Genomic DNA, 16096 nt, shown 5'->3' with positions numbered 1-16096 from the left:
CATTGAGGTTGTGTAAGGTGATGGAGGTGATGGTGTTGTTTTCATCTCCCAAAGATTTCATTGAAACTAAGGGAAAACTTCCCACTAAGTGGAATGCTCTAAGCAACTTTTATTACTTGGAAAGGCATATCAGAGACCAGGAAGTACAGTTGTACTGCTCCTAGAAAACCATCTCATGGTGGTTGAGTCCTAAATCTGGTCCTGGAGATATATGTGCTCACAAGACTTTGGAAGGATCCAATGCAGAGAGCTTGTCCAAGTTCACCTTTCCCCAAATCTTCCCAAATCATAGAATCATAGAGTTGGAAGAGACCGCAAGGGCCATCCAGTCCGACCCCATCCTGCCATGCAGGAAATCCAAATCAAAGCATCCCCGACAGATGGCCATCTAGCGTCTGCTTAAAGACCTCCAAGTAGGGATGCCATATCCCGGCGGCCCCCGGGACAATTCCGCTTTTGGGGGGCCCCTCCCGGTCCTGGTCCGGTTTGGCCCCCCACCCATGCCTTGTTCCCAGTTCGGGGTCTGCTCCTGCGGCCACTGCCGCTAATGTGGCTGGCTGCGGCGCCAACCCACCTCCTCCTCCTCTTCGTGGTGGGCAGCGCCAACCCACCACCTCCTCCGGCTCCGCCTTCCTCCTCCTCCTCGACGGCAGAAGCGCCACCGCCACCGTGCCTCCAGCGTCAGGGCTTACCCACCCGCCTGCGCGCGGGGCTCCGAAACAGGAGCTCGTCCCTTGCTTTGGCCAGCCAGCCATTCGCCAGCTGGCCAAAGAGGACGGGCTCCTCGGCGCGCGCTGCCCAGGCCTCAGCAGGGGCCAGCGTCAGCGCGTGCGCCTGCCCCGCTTCCCTCCGCGCATGCGTGCCTGCCCCGCTTCCCGACACGCACGCGTGCCAGCCTGAGGAGGGGGAGCAGGAGGAGGAAGGAGCCGGAGGAAGGGTGCCTTGAAGGGCAGAATTGGGGCAGAGGAGGAGGAGGAGGAGGAGGAAAGCTGAGTCAGTGGACATTAGGTCTGCCTTGGTTTTTTGGGGTTTTTAAATTATTTTTTAAAAATATAAAATACTTATTTTATTTTATTAATTTTTATTATTTCTTGTTTTTTATTTTATTAATTTTTATTATTGCTTTTTTTTCATGATTTTTATTATTAAATATATACACTCCTGTCTTGTTTTTATTTATTTTTTCATGATTTTTATTATTAAATATATACACCCCTGTCTTGTTTTTTATTTATTTTTTCATGATTTTTATTATTAAATATATACACCCCTGTCTTGTTTTTTTTTATTTTTCCATGATTTTTATCATTAAATATATACACCCCTGTCTTGATTTTTATTTTTTTTGTCTAGGAATAATGTCAAAATGTCCTCCGTTTTGATCATGCCTTAGAAACATGCATTTAGATTAACATTTTTTAAAAATCATAAATTTTTTTTGCATGTCCTCCATTTTTATAAAAATATGTCCTCCATTTGAAAATGTTGTCCTACATTTGTCCTGGTTTGGAGCTCCTGGTTTATGGCAACCCTACCTCCAAGGAAAGAGACTCCACTACACTCCGAGGGAGTTTGTTCCACTGTCGAACAGCCCTTAATGTCAGGAAGTTCCTCCTAATGTTGAGGTGGAATGTCTTTTCCTGTAGCTTGCATCCATTGTTCCGGGTCCTGTTCTCTGGAGCAGCAGAAAACAAGCTTGCTCCCTCCTCAGTGTGACATCCTTTCAAATATTTAAACAGGGCTATCATATCACCTCTTAACCTTCTCTTCTCCAGGCTAAACATCCCCAGTTCCCTGAGTCGTTCCTCATAGGGCATGGTTTCCAGAGCTTTCAACATTTTAGTCGCCCTCCTCTGGACACACTCCAGTTTCTCAATGTCCTTTTTGAATTGTGGTGCCCAGAATTGGACACAATATACCAGGTGGGGCCTGACCAGAGCAGAATACAGTGGCACTGTTACTTCTCTTGATCTAGACACTATACTTTTATTGATGCAGCCTAAAATTGCATTGGCCTTTTCAGCTGCCACATCACACTATTCACTCATGTTCAACTTGTGGTCTACTTGGACTCCTAGATCCCTTTCACATGTAGTTTCATTCAGCCAGGTGTCCCCCATCCTATATCTGTGCATTTTATTTTTCTGCCCTAAGTGCAGTACCTCACATTTCTCCGTGTTGAATTTCATTTTGTTAGCTTTGGCCCAGCTTTCTAGTCTATTCAGGTCATTTTGAATGTTGATCCTGACCTCTGGAGTATTAGCTATTCCTCCTAATTTGGTGTCATCTGCAAATTTGATAAGTATGCTCCCAATCCTGTCATCCAGGTCATTGATAAAGATGTTGAATAACACTGGGCCCAGGACCAGGTTTGTAGCAGAGTCTGATTGGATTCTGCGGAAACTTTGGGCCTGAACAGACAGGCCAAAATAAAGTTGCTTCGGACCACTTTGGGGGTATGCTGTTTAAATGAAATGCATATTTTGAGATGCTAGAAGCTGCACCAAAGCTGCGCTCCAGTCTTTAGGACTGTAACGTGACTTTGGCGCAACTTCCAGCCTCTTAGGATGCATGCAGTATTTAAATAGCATACCTCCAAAGTGACCAGAAGTAGCTTTATTTTGGCCTGTCTGTTCAGGCCATTTCTTCCACCTACTCTACACATATGAGAATGTATTAATAGTTCAAAGGAATATAGGATATGGTTTCATTATATTGTGTTCTTATTTAGCACTGCCATGTACCTCACCAACTTCATCCTGTTTTAATAATTCCTGCACAGATTTTCCAATATAGCAGATCTGTGGATAAAATGTTCTGGCAGCACATCCATGCAACTGTGCAAAGGGAGCATATCTGGCATTATACCACTACAATGGGACTTTTATCATATTCTCTATCCCATCTACAGTATATCGCATAAAGGAAATGTGTTGTATCAGTTCAGAATCATTCATTCTCATTCCACAACTAAGGGGCATCCATTCTGATTCCACAACTAAGACCCTTTGGGGCGGTCTGCAGCCGCCCCTTTATTGTCCAGATTGGGGCTGTGGCAAGCTTGTGCTGCAGCCCTGGTCCGGCCTCCAAAGAATGCTCCAAGGAGCACCATAGCTGCGGTGGCACAGCTTTATAATGCCCCGTCAGTGCAGCAATGGAGGGGCATCATCATGGCACATGCCGTGTGGACCATTACGTGGTTGTGTGGACCAGCCATGTGGACCAGCACGTGCCAAAATGGCATCCTGGGGTGGGGTTAGGGCATGCAATGTGTAGACCCTGCACCCTTACTCTACCCACAGGCCAGCACAAAGTGCTGATCTGTATTGGCTCTAAGTCTTCTCCACCTTGTACCTTGCATTTTGCTCCCAGTTACAAGAGACAATAATTCTTGTAATGTAAAGTAGCAATGGAGTAATTTTATAACCATGAAAGATCTACATAAATTCAACCTGGAGTCCTAGACAATGAAGAAATCGAAATAGTTAAAGATTTCTTGTACCTTGGATCAAACACTGACCAGAACGGAGACTGCAGCCACAAAATCAGAAGACTAGGAATGGGAAGGGCAGCAGTGAAAGAACTAGACAAAGTTAGAATCATCCAGTGCATTATATTCCACATAACCATGTGGAGATGTAAGAATTGCACAGTGAAGAAAGGAGATATAAAGAAAATTGACTCTTCTGAGATGTGGTGCTGGAGAAGAGTGCTGAGGATACCATGGGCAGCCAAAAGATGAACAAATGAGTCTTTGAACAGATCAAGCCTGAACTTTCCCTGGAAGCTAAGGTGATTAAACTGAGGATGTTGAACTTTGGCCACATCATGAGAAGGCATGAATCATTGGAAAAGATAATAATGCTCTGAAAGATAGAGGGCAGTAGAAAGAGAGGAAGATCACATGCCGGATGGATAGACTCAATTAGGATCTACAAGACCGAAACAAATCAGTGTAGGATAGGGGGGCTTGGAGATGTCTCATCTATAGGGTCATTATTAGTCAAGGTTGACTCAAGAGCAGCTAACAACAATCCTATACATATCTATGCAGATGTTCATCTTATAGAACTAAGTGGTATGTACTCTCATGTAACCAGGACTGTAGCCTAAATCTTTGACCTGATAGGCAAAAATTCATAATAATTCTTGGAGTACATCCTATCCCATGGCTCAACATGGTTGTTTGCTTCTGTGGGTTTTCAATGAGAGTGGAAAACATGATTGTCCAGAGCTCTCACTGCCTTACAAGTGCCTTTGGCTTTCTTTTCTGCACAAACTATGATTATACATTGACAGAAATAGCGCAAAGAGAAGCTTAATGGTGAATTTAGCTTTGTTTATAGAAAAAGCTTTTCGTAATTTATCTCCTTATATGGGAGCTTTCTATGTCAACAATGGTTTTTGCAGAGACATCATTGACTACTGAGTGCTTATCGTTCTGACAACCTTATAGGTAAAAATGTGCACACCACCAATCCTTTAGCCCAATGAGAACACTGTCAGTCTGAAAATGAATAATAATTGGAATTTTCCTTTCAACCTGATTTAAAAATTTAAATTTCCCAGAGAACACAAATAAAATTGGCATTAATAATGAACAAACTCTGCCATCTTAAAAAATTTTCAGCATTATAGGTCAAAGGAATGGAAAGAATGAGTAGACTGTTGGGCACCCTAATGAAGGAAACATGTCTTCTTGTCCCCATTACCCTATTCCCCCTCCTGCCATTTAGTCTTCGAATAGATGATTATCTTAGAAAATTGTAGTTACGATTTACCAGAAAACAAATCACATTGTACTAAGCCACAGAACCTCTTCCCACATAAAATATGTTTTAAAGTAATATTATTCAGAAACGAAATAATTTAAAGTGCATACATTCTTCTAACTACAGCAAAGGGCCAAGGGGAGGGGGGATTGTCACAGATGCCAATAAGTGAATACATAATCATCAGCATTCTTTGTACTTTTCTTTGTACTTTTTCACAATGTATAATCACGCACAACTAGGCCATAATCCACAGCCAAGTTAAATCATTGTAACTTATCTTTTCAGATCTAAGTCCCATTGATTTCATTGGTTCTTACTTCCAGTTCCACAAATATAGGAGGGGTCCAAATTGTATAGTCCTCCAAAAATTTTTCCAGTAGCCCTTGCTGGGATAACCAGGGGAGTCCCAGCAACCCTAGCTATGGTGACCAATGATGAAAAAGTGGTAGAAAGCTGCATGATTTCCATGTAGTAAAGGAAAACTAACTGGATGTGAGGTGAATAGTTCTCTGCCACACAGGTCCATTCCAACATCTCAAAGATAAAAACTGGGCCATTTGTGGCCAAGCAGGAATGTGGGGTTGAGATGGTAAAAGCAAGGCTAGGCATCAGCTATTTCTTTTTGCCCAAGTCCACAGAGAATGGCAGGACCCCATCGCTCCTCTCTTCTTTCCTCTGCTGACTGAACCAATTCCAAACTATTTTTGCACTTTTTGGAAATGTCCCTGCCAAATCTGGGCAATTGGAAAGTAAGCAGCTCTCACCAAGCTCCTAACCCCTAGTTTAGTAAAGTTTTATTGTGTTGTGTTTCCAGCTTATGGTGACACTTAGGAGACCCTATCACAAGGTTTTTTAGGCAAGATTTGTTGGAGAGGGGATTTGCCCTTGCCTTATTTTGAGGCTGAGAGAGTGTGACTCACCCAAGATGACCCAGTGGGCTTCTATGGCCAAGCATGAATATGAATCCTGATCTCCAGAGTCATAGTTCAACACTCAAACTATTACACCACACTGGCTGGCCTCAATATCCATGTAGTCTAGCTCGACTCAGTGGCTTTTCAGCTGCACATATCTTACCAAATGTAAAGTCTGTTATTTATACCAGTGTGGGTGACTGCTGCACTGGAGCATATTATCCCCTATGGGACCATGGGCAGCCACCCCCTGTTATGCCCCTCCACTCTTGTTTTTTTAATAAAAAAACCCCAACAAACTTTCTCTGAATATTTTGATTGTTATTAGAAATGCCCAACAAACTGACGCATGTATACACACACACACACACACACACACACACACACAGAGAGACTTCCTGCTTGAAACAACGCCTCTCTTGTGCCTAAAACATTTGTGGAAGGTCAAATAAAGGTTCATAATAATAATAATAATAATAATGTATCAGAAAAGCATGGCCATTTAGGAAGCATGAAGAGAAACATTTTTCAAAAATTAGGGGAGGATGCTGGGTTTCCCTTGAGGAATACAAAAGTACCCTCAGGGAGCCATACTCAGCCCATTGATTAGACTTTGCCTACCTCAATTTAGGCATTTAACTTGTTCACATACAAATAATGCCACAAAAATTGGTTTTGGCTTTTAAAATATTGCACAAAATGCTCCACAAAAACATTCCCATTTTATTCCTCCCGCAATAATGGACTGCCCGCTTATCATAATTCCAACAAACAAAGTACCATATAGCAGAGGAGGCTTCATATCAGAAGCCCAGTAGAGGTTGTAGTTGGAGGCAGTAGTCATTCACACTACGTTATAAACTGGTTTGCAAACCAGTTTAAAGGGGGGTCATTCACAAATGTGCTGGTTTTTCCAGACCCAAATTCAAGTGGAGCTGGTGCAAATCCCTCTTAACACAGTTTTTCCAAGATCGAGTTTTTCCCCATTTCTTTTCCAAAATACCAGGTTTTATCAGGGTACTGCCAATGGTAACTTGCTCCTGATGCCATTTGGGGCATCCAGGAGGGAGGAGTTACTGTGCAGAGGCCTTTGCTCTCTCCCTGCCAACCAAGCACCATTATTTTTCCCTCTTTGCACTCAGTTGCAAGAGTGAAAAGGGCAGCTCCAGAAACGTAGTGGATTCAAACTTCCCATGCTTTGGAAAGTGATATCTTTAAAGCGCAGCCCAGCTTATTTTTCTTTTCTGCCAACCAGTCCCCTTATCTCAGTGGTTCCCAACCTTCCTAATGCCGCGACCTTTTAATACAGTTCTTCATATTGTGGTGACCCCCAACCATACAATTATTTTTCTTCACTACATGCAAATATATGTTTTCTGATGGTTTTAGGCGACCCCTCTGAAAGGGTCATTTGACCCCCAAAGGGGTCCTGATCCACAGGTTGGGAACCACTGCCTTATCTGCACTGATCTCTGATTCCCAGCCCAGAGCTCACCAAAGCCAGGGAGGGGGTTTTCCTGGGAACATCTTCAGATGGTATGTGTGTGTTTTTTTAAATAAAATTTGACAGCTTATGCACATATTTTCTATTGCATGGCCACAGTATACTGCACCATTTAATACCCGCATCATCAGTATGATAAAGGTGTGCATGATTTGCTTGGCATCACCAAAAACAAAAACACAATCTATCAGTGGGGCTGTGGGTTAGGGATCATTTTTTCCTCTTTCCCAAGAAATAAAACCACAACAGACTCTGCTCCCAAGCTGGTGTAAACTAAAGCTCTCACACACATACTATATAGTTGAGAGATTATATTATTATATGGCTGAGAGAGAGTGACTCCCCCCAATTGACAGACAACTTGAAGGTACATACATACCCTCACACCTATTCAGGGGTAGCTGTACTAGCCATACAACAAAGTAGAATAACATGCAAAATCCACAAAACAGTGATATCTTTTGGATGTTATTGTACTCTGGAGATCAGGGTTTGATTCCTCACTCAGCCATGGAAACCTACTGGGTGATCTTGGGCAAGTCATACACTCTCAGCCCCAGAAAACTTCTGCAATAGGTTCACCTTAAGGTTGCCATAAGTTGGAAACAACTTAAAGGCACACAACAACAACAACAACAACAACAACAACAACAACAAAAAGGCAGAAGGTAGCACAAAAAGAGGAAGACCATATTACAAGTTGATAGACTCATCAATGAAGTCACAGCCTTGAGTCTGCAATACCTGAGGAGGGTTGTTGACAACAGGTTGACTTGAAAGTCTCTCATTTGTAGGGTCACAATAAGTCAACTTGATGGCAGCAATTTGATAACAACAAATCTAGGATAACTGACCAAAAAGGTGCTCTCTTATTGGGGATGAATTTCTTAATAGCCCAGAATACTAAGGAGGAATTTCCTTACATGAATATCAATGGGTTTCTGACAGTCACTTTAACCATATTGGATAAAGAGTCTTTCCTTATTAAGCAGGTTTAAAAAATATATCGCAAAGATTTTTTTCAATTCAGGTAACAGTCCTTACAGTAAAAAATAAAAATAAAATCATGTGGTTTACAAAATGTATGTGGTGGCACAAGGATATTTTGCCCATGTAAAGTGTGCATACAGAAAACAGGATTAGACTTGGAGGAATGTGCTATAAAAACTGGAGGAAGAATCATCAACAGTTTAAGATATACAGATGATACTCAATTACTAGAAAAAAGTAGCAGAAACTTGGAACAACTACACCCAGCCCTCAGCATCCATGGATTCTTTATTCACAGATTCAAGCATCCACAGCTTGAAAATATTCCATACACACACACACACACACACATTCCAAAAAGATAACCTTGATTTTGCCATTTTATATAAGGGACACCATTTTACAGTGCCATTGTATTTAATGGGACTTTAGTATCCACAGATTTTGGTATGCGCTGGTGGTCCTGGAACCAAAACCCAGTGGATACCAAGGGCCCACTGTACTAAGGAAAGACAAGGAAGAAAATACAGTACAACAGAGGTGCTACAGCATATCTGGATATTAAACAAAACTAATGAATACAGAAGACTAACCTAACTTTAAAGTGGGTGATGAAGGCCTCAACATTGTTTTTTTAAAAAAATCTATACGTTGTGCCTACATCATTAATCAAAATGGAGACTGCAGTCAAGAAATCAGAAGACGATTAGGGCTTCGCAGGTCAGCTATGAAGAACTAGACAAGATCCTCAAGTGTAAAGATATATTATTGAATACAAAGCCAGGATCCTCCATTCCATGGAATTTCTGGTTACTATTAATAGTTGTGAGAAATGACAGTAAAGAAAGCTGATAGGAGGAAAGTTAACTTATTTGATATATGGTAATGGATGAGAGTTCTGTGGAAACCATGGACTGCCAAAAAGACAAACAAATGGGTCCAAGAAAAAGTCAAGCTAGAAGTTTCATTAAATGTCAAGATGATTTAACTGAGGCTGGTATGTTTTGGACATATGATGTGACTCCTTGGAAAATATAATGCTTGGTAAAGCTGAAGGCAATAGGAAAAGAGGACTATTTAATTAGAGATGGATTGATTCAATCATGAATGCCATAGACCTGAGTTTACAAGACCTGAGCAGGGCTGTTCATAACCGTCTCCTGGAGGTCTCTTATTCATAAAGTCATTATAGATTGCAGCTGAATTGATGGTGCACTTCTTGCTTTGTAAAAGAAGTGAATGCACATAATAATCCCATGATCAGACTAGTACTGTAATTATACAAGCTAAGTATCCCTTATCCAAAATGCTTGAGACCAGAAGTGTTTTGTATTTTGGATTCTAGTAGATTTGCATATACACAATTAGATATCTTGGATATGGGACCCAAGTCTAAACACAAAATTCATTTATGTTTTATATGGACTTTATACACATAGCCCAAAGGTAATTTTATACAATAGTTTTCATAATTTTGTGCATGAAACAAAGCTTGGCTTTTGGAGCATTTTGGAGTTTGGAAAAAGGATCCTCAGCTTGAACCAAAAAGGTTGTGTGGGGGAAACAGGAATTCAATTCACAACACTACCCACAACCTCCACAGTGATTTAACTAAATCATGGCTTTCCACAGATTTCTGGAAATAGCTAAGAGGACAATACAAAACACAAGGAGACTGAGGCGCTTTACAGACCGCCCAAAAGGGCGGTCTGAAAAGCACCGTCATTTGCGGCGTAGAGGAGCCCCAGCGGCCAAACCACGCAACTCCTCCGTGCCGCAAAAAAGAACCTGCAAAATGCACCTTCTTCTTACGGTGCTCTAATGACGTCGCAAGGTGCCAATGGCGCACTCGTGATGTCATTAGCACCGCGCAACGTGCAGACGTTAAGTGTCTGCTACGTCAAGATGGCGGCGCCCGTGTAGAACGGGCACCGCCATTTTGTACGCGCCAAGCGCGTACTAGGGTTAGGGGCGTCCAGAAAGGATGCCCCTTTCTAACCCTAGTATGTGTGCGGCACGTACTTTTTGCCCATGCGGAACGGGCCTGAGTTATCTCTGGTAATCTGAGTACCTTCTATGATCCATGTTGAATATTTATACAAAAGAGTAGCATTTCACTACAGACACATGATGAACTATACACTGTATGAGAAAAGATAATCTTTGATACAGTCCTAAGAGACTCCTCAAAGATATTATCAATGCACCCAACCATGCATCCAAAATGTGTGAGTGGCCAAACAAAAAAAAATCTTAGTCAGACCAATGTTAAGAAAGAATCCCAAGATGCTAAAATGTAGGAATACCAAAATAAAAAAAATTAAAAAAATTAAAAAAATTAAAAAAAAATCCCAAAGAGAATTTTAAAAAACCCTCAAATATGTATATGTACAAGTATTTGTTGTTAAGTGCAGTCAAGTTTACTTTGACTTATGTCAACACTATGAATGAGAAACCTCAAAGTCACTCTGTCATCAATAGCCTCACTCAGATCTTGCAGATTCAGGACCTTCTTTGATTGAGTCCATCATCTGCAATGTGGTCTTCCTCTTTTCCTCTTTCCCTCCACCTTACGAAGCATTATTGTCTTTTTTAGCGAGTCATGTCTTCTCATGCTATGGCTAACTTACAACAGTCTCAATTTAGTAATCTTGAGCCCGGTACAGACAGGTGGGAAGCGGTGTGCTGGCACCGACTCTAGCATTTGGGAGTGCGCAGCAACCGCACGCTCCCAAAACATAACACATCACAGTGGTGCCATCTTTATGCTGCACCATCCACATGGCGTGCATGTCGGTGACCTCGCACATGCACCGAGTCCAAATGGGGTGATGCACACATGATGTCATTGTGACACCCCAGGGCGCTAATAGTGCCTTGGCAGTGTTGCCGGAAGAAGCTACATTTAGCAGCTCCTTTTGGGGGCGGATCATTGTCACGGCCATGTGGTTCTTCTAATCTGTACAGCCCCTTGGTTTCTAGAGACAATTCAGGTCTGATTTGCTCTAGGACCCATGATTTGGTTTCATGATTTGGTCTGGCTCAGCTGTAGAAACCCACTGGGTGACCTTGGGCAAGTCACACTCTCTCAGCTTCAGAGGATGGCAATGGCAAGCCCCCGTCTGAAGAAGCCAGCCAAGCAAAACCTGTAATACGGTCGCTTTAGGGCAGGGGTAGGCAACCTGCGGCCCGCAGGCCAGATGCGGCCCGGCAAGGCCTTGGGACCGGCCCCAGCCCGGTCCTGCCGCCGATTGTTGCCGGGGCCTTTGGCCTCTCGCGCGCAGGGGCAAGGGGGGCAATTGTCTATAGACGCCTCAGAAACATGCATTTATATTAACATTTTTTAAAAAATCAGCAATTTTTTTTTTGTGTGTCCTCCACTTTTTTTAAAAAAGTGTCCACCATTTGAAAATGTTGTCCTACATTTGTCCCGGTTTATTTATTTATTTAATTTTTTTTAAATTTATTTAATTATTTATTTTTTGGCTTCGGCCCCCCAGTTGTCTGAGGGACAGCAACCCGGCCCCCAGCTCAAAACAGTTGCCTACCCCTGCCTCAAGCTCTAGGAAATTCCTCACTTGCCTGGAAGACAATTTCATTGTCCAAAAGGTGGAAGAGGCAACAAGGGGTTCAGCTATTTTAGATCTGATCCTAACCAACAAGGATGACTTGGTTAATGGGGTGCAAGTGGTGGGATCATTAGGTGGAAGTGACCATGTTCTCCTGGAGTTTGTTATACAATGGAAAGGAGAAGCCAGGCAGAGTCAGACACGCATTCTAGACTTTAGGAGAGCGGATTTCAGTAAACTTAGAGAAGTATTGAGGGCGATCCTGTGGTCAGAAATACTAAAAGATAAGGGAGTTCAGGACGGATGGGACTTTCTCAAAAGGGAGATACTGAAGGCACAATTTCAAACAGTTCCAGTGAGAAAGAAAAACGGGAGGTGTCTCAAGAAACCAGGATGGATGACTAAGGAACTTTCAACCGAGCTAAGTTTTAAACGAAACGTGTATAAGAAAAGGAAAAGGGGGAAAATCACAAAAAAGTAATTCAAAGAAATAGCAGGCACTCAACACCTTTTTTGCCTCAGTCTTCTCAGAAAAGGAAAAGGGTACTCAGCCTGAGGATAATGGAGCAGAGGACAGAATAAGGGAAATTCTGCACAGAATAAGTAAGGAGATAGTCCAGGAATACCTAGTTAACCTAAATAAATATAAGTATCCAGGAACAGATGAACTACATCCAAGGGTATTAAAAGAACTGGCAACTGTAATCTCGGAGCCATTGGCAATAATCTTTGAGAACTCCTGGAAAACAGGAAAAATCCCAGCAGACTGGAGGAGGGCAAACGTTGTCCCCATCTTCAAAAAGGGAAAAAAAGAGGATCCCAACAATTATCGTCCAGTTAGTCTGACATCAATACCAGGAAAGAGTCTAGAGCAGATCATTAAACAGAGAGTCTGTGAACATCTAGAAGGCAATTCCACAATCACAAAAAGTCAACATGAATTTCAGAGAAACAATTCATGCCAGACTAATCTAATCTCTTTTTTTGCTAAAATTACCAGCTTGGTAGATGAAGGGAATGCCGTTGATGTAGTATATCTTGATTTCAGTAAGGCTTTTGACAAGGTTCCCCATGACATTCTTGCAAACAAGCTAGTAAAGCGTGGGCTAGACAAAGTAACTGTTACATGGATTTGTAATTGGTTGACTGGCCGAACCCAAAGGGTGCTCAAGAATGTCTCCTTTTCATCCTATCTATGGATCATCTATGATTCTATGAAACAGAAGTAGCTTGCTAAGAAGTGTTTATTTTATTAGAGAAGGACTTTGTTGGCAACCAAATAACCATTGTAAGTGAAAGTGAAGGCACTCACTGAATTGCAGAAAAATGAATCCCCACATTATAAATGCATGGAAATATATGAAGCAAAATACAAGTCTGCTATTTTCCTTTACTTCTAATGACTGGAACTTGAAAATTAGATTGAAAAACTACATTGTCAGCCAAGTATAGATTAATATGTTCTTGTCAACTAGATTTGAAGAATGGCTTTCTTTTTTCCCCTTTGTATTCTTTCTAGCATACTGTGTAAAAAAATCTGGATCAGCAGAATAATATGTCTTTTTTTACAAGTTTTGAATGGAATTCAAATTGGCTTGATGTTGGTTTGATGGGGACAGTAAAACCAATGATTTTTCCCCTTTTATAGAAATGGGACTAGCCAAGATAATTTCATCTTTATTTAATGCATCTCACATGCTTCCCTTTTGATTAGGAATTAGTGCTGAGACATATGTTAAATGATGATATAGTACATATTTTCATATGGTGAGCTCTGGCAGATATTTATTACATGAATAGAAATGTATTGGATGAAGCAGGCTTCCTGACTAGGGGCCAGTACACACTGGTGGTGAAACACTGGCCCTCTTTGTTGCTCAGCATTGCCGCAGCAACCAAACCATGGGGCAAAGCTGCACCTAGAGCGGCTTCTTTTTTGCGGTGTCATAAGGGCTACAACACAGCCCTATGATGCCACTTGCTCTTAGAGGGTGGTGCCGCTCAATAATGGTGCCACCCTCACATCACAGGGCTTGGGAATGTGCTGTTGGTGCATGCTCCCAAGTCCTACTATCGCTGCCAGGACACTGCTTCCTGGAGGTGCGTACCGTGCCTAGGAGACCATGACATGAACTGAAAACAGATGCATGTGTCCTTAGCACAGATACACAGAGAATCTTACACACCCAGTTTCATGCCTGCCTCCTTTATCCCTCATTTTAGTTGCCGCAGAGTAATCCCACTGCAATATTTTAAGAGCATCACCCTGACTTCCTGTTTTTGTTCATTATAATGCCACCAAGAAGTGAATATGCAAATGGCATATCCTTCAACTCAAAACGGTTCTCTTTTATTTCTTTTCATTACATTTCCAGTTATTAAGATAAGGATAAGTGTTTCTTGCAGTGCAGGAAAGAGCAGATGAAGACTTCCTTGACCATTGTTTTATCAATATCCATGGAGCTCCCACTTGTGTGGAATGATCTGTCCTCAGGCAGAATTTGCCTAGGGGTGGTAGAAGGGAGAGGTCTGCCTGGATGCAGGGCAGGGTGTAGATATGGGAGGGATGAGGGCATTGCCCCCCAATAAGAATTTTGCCCTACCCAATGGAATTTCCCTCCAGTCCCCAAATTTCTACCATTGCAGGAACATACAATTTCAGTTAAGCATTAACAAATACACATTTAAGCATCCCAAGAAATGAGGCAGGCAAAATGCCCAAGGAAATATGAACACAGCAACTAGAAGAGCTCTAGATGTCACAATTTTCAATGACTCACTTTCTGCACAGTTAGAAATTTTGGGAGTGAAGGGTAATTTCATGGAGAGGGATAGAGTTCTTATTTGGTAGGGCAATCCCTTTATTTTGCCCCCCTCCCCCACTGCTTTGTAGCTACACATCTGGTGAGGCATGATGCATCTAGAATGATTGGCAGAGGGACTGTAACTAGGCGGCACTTGCAGCCAGCAAAAGCAGACTGGGGATTTGCATTAGGCTGGTTGCGTGGGAGGACACAGAGACAGAAGAGCTACAAGTGGAAGATGACACCATCTAGAAGACCCTCTGCAAAATTTAGTGAATAAGACAGGGCAATTGCACAATAAAAACATCATTTGAAAGCACCCCACACAGCCCTTTCTAAGTTGCACAGGAAGGACGCTTTTTTGGTTCTGCTTCTGTCATGTCTTGTGTGCAATTGAAGCTATCACAACAAATCATTGTCTCTCTGTGGTTTTTCCATAGTAGTCCTTGGAGAGCTCCAACTAATTATGAGATGGGATATGACCTTGAAGTGTCCCTGGTTACAATTTTTTCTCTGATTATGTTTCTGTAGGAATGGGCTTTCCAACAGTTTTTGTTCAGGATCTGTTGCAATTCTCTTTACCCCCCTCAAGAATGAGGAAAATATTTGTAGTTTTAAAAATCTTTTAAATGTTGTAAATCTTGAAGAACATCACTCTAGCCAAGGGAGTTGTAAAAGGGCAGACACAAGGTTATTCTCGTTAGTGTGGAGGACTATCATGAAAGTCAGCCAGAAGACGTCTTTCTCCCTTGGTGTCTCTTAGCTTAGCAGTATCAAATGTAAGTAGTCTCAGATCTTATACTGTACCTTGGAAGCATTATGAATAGTAGAGTGAACAGAGGTCATATTTTCATGTCATTCACTTTGGAGCTGTGCCCAGAAGGAATCTGACAGACAATACCTGGAGGCTAGTAGTGATCACAGAAGCTAAGGCAATGTAGAGGGAAGAATTTGATGTATCAGACAAGAATACAATGAGACACTCTTTGTCAGTACTGATTTATGATAATGGTTTTCAGGCAGGTGGTCCTCTTCTGGTAGGGTCTGCAACATCATTCAAATTGATGTTGGTTTAGAAATGTCTATTCTGCTTTTCTTCTTAAATAAACATGAAGCTGCTTACAACTTTACTAAACTGCTTTGAAATAATAAATGCAACCACAAAGAAGCAACCCCACACTCACTGTATTATTATTATTATTATTATTATTATTATTATTATTGGTAGTAATAGAACCAACAGTAGTAGCAGTAGTAGGGGAAGTCAAAAACCAGTGTGGCATAATGGTTTAACTTAGAACTCAGACTCTGGGAGACCAGGGTTCAAACTTCTGCTTAGCCCTGCGTGACCATGGGCAAGTCACACTCATCCAGTCAACAGCAAACCTCCTCTAAATAAATCTTGTCAAGAAAACCCTAGGATGAGATGATCACGATGCCAACAACGACAATGATGATTGTCATATTTGCCATCAGAGACTCATCCACACTAATGGAAAAACTTAGGATTCATGGGAAAGATGAGCTGTCTGCACTAGAA

The sequence above is a fragment of the Sceloporus occidentalis genome, unplaced genomic scaffold (genome assembly GCF_023333645.1).
Source record: "Sceloporus occidentalis isolate IW3139 unplaced genomic scaffold, rSceOcc1.0.p SCAF_1, whole genome shotgun sequence".
Lineage (NCBI taxonomy): Eukaryota > Metazoa > Chordata > Lepidosauria > Squamata > Phrynosomatidae > Sceloporus > Sceloporus occidentalis.
This window is presented reverse-complemented; position numbering follows the sequence as displayed.